This window comes from Pongo abelii, chromosome 15 (genome assembly GCF_028885655.2).
Source record: "Pongo abelii isolate AG06213 chromosome 15, NHGRI_mPonAbe1-v2.0_pri, whole genome shotgun sequence".
NCBI lineage: Eukaryota > Metazoa > Chordata > Mammalia > Primates > Hominidae > Pongo > Pongo abelii.
Genome location: NC_072000.2, coordinates 111329675 through 111336327, shown reverse-complemented (window position 1 = coordinate 111336327; position 6653 = coordinate 111329675).

Sequence of the window (6653 nt, the reverse complement as noted above, 5' to 3'; positions counted from 1 at the left end):
TAAACCTGATTAATGTGTTTTCCAGCTTCATTGTTTATGTTGTTGTAGCAATAAAAACCATCTGTTTCCCAGCTGTGTACTTCTCTAAGCTGAGTAGCATCTTTGTTCATAATACCCAGAATGAAAAACAACCCAAATGTCAATCATCAGCTTAATTGGTAAACACATTGTGGAAAAGTCATTCATTGACATACTACCCACTACTACCATCAGCTAATGTTGGCTACGCTCAACAGCATGGCTGAATTCACAAGTACTTCAGATGAGTAAAATGAGCCAAAGTGATCAAAGTGCATACATAGGATACAACTTTCATAAGTTCTATAGAACAAAAAGTAATCTAAAGTTGCAAAAAAATCGGTAGTTCACTGTGAATATTGTAGAAGAAGGGATGGTCTAGGAAGGAGGAATTATGGAACAAGATGAAATTTTGAGGGAATTGACTTGTTATCTATGTTGATAGTGATAATGTCTATGACAATATTTGCAAAATTGAACACTTCATGTGGAGATTTTTTTTTAGTTTAACCCCATTAAAGATAGCATTAATTAGAACAGGTATAAATAGGTATCAGAGGAATTAGAGATAAATAAAATACATGAAAAGTCAGAGAATCCTGAATATACACATGAATGAGTGCTGAACATCTCTGTATTTTTAGAGAAGCACTAGAATACAGCAAAATAATGGCATAATTTTACATCACTAAGAAAGTTTGTCAAACCCACCAGGCATGTTGTATTAGTTCATTTTCACACTGCTATAAAGAACTACTTGAGACTGGGTAGTTTACAAGGAAATGAGGTTTAGTTGACTCACAGTTCTGCATGGCTGGGGAGGCCACGGGAAACTTACAATCACGGTGGAAGGTGAAGAGGAAGCAAGGCACGTCTCACAGCGCAGCAGGAGAGAGACAGAGCGGGGGAAGTGACCCATACTTTTAAACTATCAGCGGTTGTTAGAACTCACTCACTATCATGAGAACAACATGGGGAAACTGCCCCCATGATCCAATCACCTCTCACCTGGTCCCTCCCCTGACGTGGGGATTACAATTTGAGATGATATTTAGGTGGGGACACAAAACGAATCTATATCACATGTCCAGTTCTGTCCTGGAGTTGTTTCAGGGATCTAGTGTGTCCTGTTGATAGAAACAGTGACACCAAGCTCACACCATCAGTTATAGTTGACAACATGCAAAGCCAAGAGATCTCAACTGAGATTTAGTTTGGAAGTCGTGTCTGATAAAGTCACACACTCAGAGCAAGTGAATATGGAAAAGCGTATTATATGTACTGTAGAGTTGTCTGCTGAGTGCAGGGCAGGTCTCCCAGGAAAATCTAAAATAGCTTGAAAGAAAACCAAAGGAGACTGCCTCAGCGTTTTTATAATGGTTTAGTGGTGGCAGCAGAGTGAGGCTTCCCACTCACAGATGGGGGTTTATAGGGTTTGAAACTCCCACTGGCATCAAATGAAGAAGCTCCTGTGAGTCTGAACTAGATTCATCTTGTGTGGCAAAAAAGGAGATGATGGAGGAGTGAGCCTTAAGTAATCAGCAGTCATGCACCAAAAAATAGTGTGACAACTTATTCTATGCAGCAGGAATAAAAATAATGAGTAAGAAAGAAGATAAGTGTTCAGTGTGGATTCGAATCAGCGGCGGCTTCTCATTTGCGGTTCAAGTTTGGCCGCTGCCAGCCAGCGTCCTCGGGCCATGGACACCCCAGAAAATGTCCTTCATTTCAAGAAATACAGGATCAACTTACAGCAACTATAAAATGTACTATGGAGACGGAAGCCCATGCACAAAAATACAATGTGAAGCAGCACACAAAATAAGGCTTGAAGTAGAAAATGCCATGATAAGAAAAACTATAAAAAAGCAAGATGACCAAATTGAGAGGCTTGAGAAAATCCTGCAATGTTCAAGTTTGCTGCAGCAGGTGTTGCAAGAAAATGGAACTACAGAAGTAGATGAAGCTTCTTCTGAATTTAAATCTGGATCCTTGCAGGAGTCCCCAGCCCGCAAACCACACACAGGTCCATGACCTGTTAGGAACCAGGCTGCACAGCAGGAGGTGAGTGGCAGGCAAGCGAGTGAAGCTTCATCTGTATTTCCAGCCACTCCCCATTGCTCACATTGCCACCTGAGCTCTGCCTCCTGTCAGATCAGCAAAGGCAATAGATTCTCGTAGGAGTGAAAACCCTTTTGTGAACTGCACGTTCAAGGGATCTAGGTCACATGCTCCTTATGAGACTCTAATGCCTGATGATATGTCATTGTCTCCTATCTCTTCATGATGGGACCATCTAGTTGCAGAAAAACAAGCTCAGAACTCCCATTGATTCTACATTATGATGAGTTGTGTAATTATTTCATTATGTATTACAATGTAGTAATAATAGAAATAAAGTGCACAGTAGATGTAATATGCTTGAATCATCATCCTGAAACCATCCCCCAAACCCCCACCTGTGGAAAAATTATCTTCCACGTAACTGGTGCCTGGTGCCAAAAAAGGCTGGGGACTGCTGTTCTATAGCTTCTGCACTAGAATCTACTAATCAGTAAAATCTAATTTAATAACTAGTTTTAAAAACATAACAAGAATATGTGCTGGCTGAGTGCAGTGGCTCATGCCTGTATTCTCAGCACTTTGGGAGGCCGAGGCAGGCGGATCATTTGAGGTCAGGAGTTCAAGACTACTAGCCTGACCAGTATGGTGAAACCCCATCTCTACTGAAAATACAAAAATTAGCCGAGCATGGTAGCACATACCTGTAGTCTCAGCTATTCAGGAGGCTGAGGTGGGAGAACTGCTTGAACCCGGGAGGCAGAGGTTTCAGTGAGCCAAGATCGTGCCACTGCACTCCAGCCTGAGCAACAGAGTGACTCCATCTCAAAAACAAAACAAAACAAAACAAAAAGAATATGTGCTGACAAAAAAAAAATTCTGAAAGATAATAAAATTGTATTACTAGACTGTTAAAAAAAAAAGTGTTCAGTGTGGGTGGACAGCACCCAGATCTACAGAAATGAGATGACTTTAGAAATGTAAGCAAAGAATAACGAGAAAAAGAAGAAGGGGATGGAGAATTAAACAGGGGCCTGGTCTAATGTCTTGGGTAGAAGCTTTTCACAATCAAGGACTACCAGCTCATTCTGCAGGTCTTAGGTCAGCCATCTGCTTAAAAACATCAGAAACGCCAGAGGGTCTATGAGGATGCTCAGTTTAACATCTCCTATTTGAGTAGCTTTACAGTTGTGTGGAATTCTTAATTGACACTTTTTTGTTCGTTTTTAGGGACAGGCTCTCACACTGTTCCACAGCTTAAAGTACAGTTGTGTGATCATAGCTCAATGTAAATTTGAGCTGCTGACTTACATAACCTTTCCATCTTAGCTTTCTGAGTATCTACAACTAGATGGGCACGCCACCCCTACCCTCCTTATTTTTTAAACGTTTTTTTCATAGAAATAGCATCTCTTTATGTTGCTCAGGTTGGCTTCGATTTCCTTGTCCCATAGGATTTCCCTCACTTTGCTTCTGAAAGTGGTGTGATTATAGGGATGATCCACTGCATCTGACTTGAATTTATTCTTTAGTTGTAAAATATGAACCCAATAATTAACTGCCTGAATGTTTTCTGCAGTGAGTTAGTTAAAAGCATCTGATAAGATTCCTTCCAATATGATTCACGAGCGGTATTTTCTGCTGATGTTCCTTCCAGTTTCCTGCTGAAGACCACAGGGAATTGTGGAAAAGATGTAGTAAAAAGAAAGCCTTAAACTCTTCATTATTAGAGTGGATATCACACAGGAATCACTTTCAGTATTTTGTAACACATGCATGCAAAAGAGCAAACATGATCTCTGGGAGTAAAGTCTATAAGCGTATGGGCCTTTTAGCTACCAAGTCATAGGGTAATAACTGATGTACCCTGAGGACTGGACCATGATTCCAAAGTGCTAGTGGGAGAACCCTTGACCAAGGGAGTTTTACATTTTATTAAAATATGTAGAGATGCCACTTTTTAAACATTCCCAGAAGGTTGTGAGTGGGATTGACTCTGTCTTGTATGAACAATGACAATGCCCTCCATGATTGGATAATATTATAAACTAGATTGAGCTACAGTGTTTGCCGTATTGAATCACTGTATATTTTATTTTTTAGCCCCATGTTGTCTACATGTTAGCATTTGCTTTAAAATGATATTAATCAGCTCTGTAGTAGGTAGAAATTCATCTGAGAGTTTCTTTCCTTGTTTTACACTTTGATAGGATTTCCAGAATACATAAGAACCCTCTCTGTTTGTAAAAATATTCCAGGCCAGGCCAGTGGCTCATGCCTGTAAACCCAGCACTTTGGGAGGCCGAGGTGGGTGGACCACTTGAGATCAGGAGCTGGAGACCAGCCTGGCCAATATGGTGAAACCTCATCTCTACTAAAAATACAAAAATTAGCCAGGCGTGGTGGTGCTTGAGGATTGCTTGAACCCTGGAGGCTGATGCTGCAGTGAGCCGAAATTGTGCCACTGCACTCCAGCCTGAGAGACACAGTGAGAGTCCATCTCAAAATAAAACAAAACATTCCAAAGTTGTGCACCATCTGGAAGCATATGTACTTAATTCTCATTTTTAATTTATTAAAAAACTCTAATAAGTTCAATGTTTTCTGCCTTCTCAGTGATTTCACAACACATAGAATAATATATCCTAAAAAAAATTGTTCTCTTAATACAAATTACTAGTTAATAACCCTTACTTTATTATTGAGGTATTATCCATCAGTGTTCATCAATGCTGTCAATGGGACTCTTACATAGAGAATATACACAATATTTTCCTGATCATGACATAAAACAGATGTGAACACATTCTTAGTATTCAGCTATGTCTCCTGTCTATCACGTTATAAACCACATGCTAACTTTGACTTTATTGGGACTTGTTCTAATTTCAAACTAGTTATTTTTTATCTTCATGCAGCTAGATTATTATGTGTGGCTATTTATTCAGAGAGTGATAAAGACAACATTAACAATTTTCACTGCAGGCATGTCTAGGCAACCCCCTGTGCTCAATGACCTTGGTGCGTTGGAGAGTCTACGGGGACTCTTCCCTACCTGCCTAGGAGAGTTCTCTGCCTCCTACCTCCACCATTTTCCTCTTTGAAGAAGTACATCTAACTGTCATTAGAATAGAGACAAAGACAAATCTTAACTGCTTCCAGCTGACGGGGGATGCTGTTTGGGGAAGATCTCTCTTGGAGGCCTGTCTAAGGGACCCCAGGAAAAGGGAGCCATTATCCCAGGCTTCAGTTGCATGAGCATTTGGAGTTTGATGGTTTGAAAATGAGAAGAGACAAATCGGTTTATTAGAAGACATGTACCCAAACCTAACAAGGTTATCAAGGTGATAAGGACAGTTTGAAAGAAAATTCCAGGGCTGCTGACATGCCCAGATAACTGCGGCTGTAGTTATGCCTGCTAAGGTTTGGGCGCATGGGGCTTGGCTTTTGTTAGCTCCCTGGGATTTATTTTCCCAAGGAAACCTCCAGGTTAGGGGCACCCTATTCATTCCCATCACCTGGCATGATTTAAAGGATAATTGCTTAGAATTAAAATACTGATACGGATTTTTTATATTCCCCATCCCTTTTTGCTTCTTCTGGGCTGTAGCCAGAGATCATTGATTGGCGCTCAGGAATAAGCAGAGTTAGTCTAAAATGCAGGCAAATACTTAAACAACTGAGGAGATTAGAATTTAAAGACAAGTGTATGATATGTTTTGAAATATAATGTTTCTCTTTCCAGTTTTGGTTTTTGTCAGAAGCAAATAATGATAAGACTGAGTTGTTTGCAAAATAAACTTTAGTCTTAAACTTGGCCTGATTATTTGCATAAAGTGCAGCAAGAATATTAATAATAATTCTGTAGGAAAAGCCTGCAAGCACCAGGAGTTTCACAGTCTAACACTATGAGCACATGCATCCTCAAGCAACTCACTGAATATTTCCAAGCCAGCCTGTTCTGATCTTAAATGCCATCCAGTGGTATCTGCCCCAGGTACACTAATACATGGGTCCTGCTTCTCTCTGCAGCCTCCTCTCTCCTCAGATTGCAGGTTTTGCTTATTGTTTGTTTTCTCTCTGATATAAACTCAGATATGTTGAAGGTTTTTTTGTGTGTGGTTGTTCAGGTTTGTTGTTAATGAGGTCAGAATAAGATCATACTTTACTCTTTTTTTTTTTTTTTTTTTTGAGACGGATTCTCGCTCTGTCGCCCAGGCTGGAGTGCAGTGGCGCGATCTCAGCTCACTGCAAGCTCCGCCTCCCGGGTTCACGCCATTCTCCTGCCTCAGCCTCCGGAGTAGCTGGGACTACAGGCGCCCGCCACCGCGCCTGGCTAATTTTTTGTATTTTTAGTAGAGACGGGGTTTCACCGTGTTAGCCAGGATGGTCTCCATCTCCTGACCTCGTGATCCGCCCTCCTCGGCCTCCCAAAGTGCTGGGATTACAGGTGTGAGCCACCGCGCACGACCCATACTTTACTCCTTTTTATATTCCCATGCTTTAGTAACTGCTTTTCTCTATCAAATCCATTAACTGAGAGAACAAATCACATTTGGTTACAGGTGAACAAT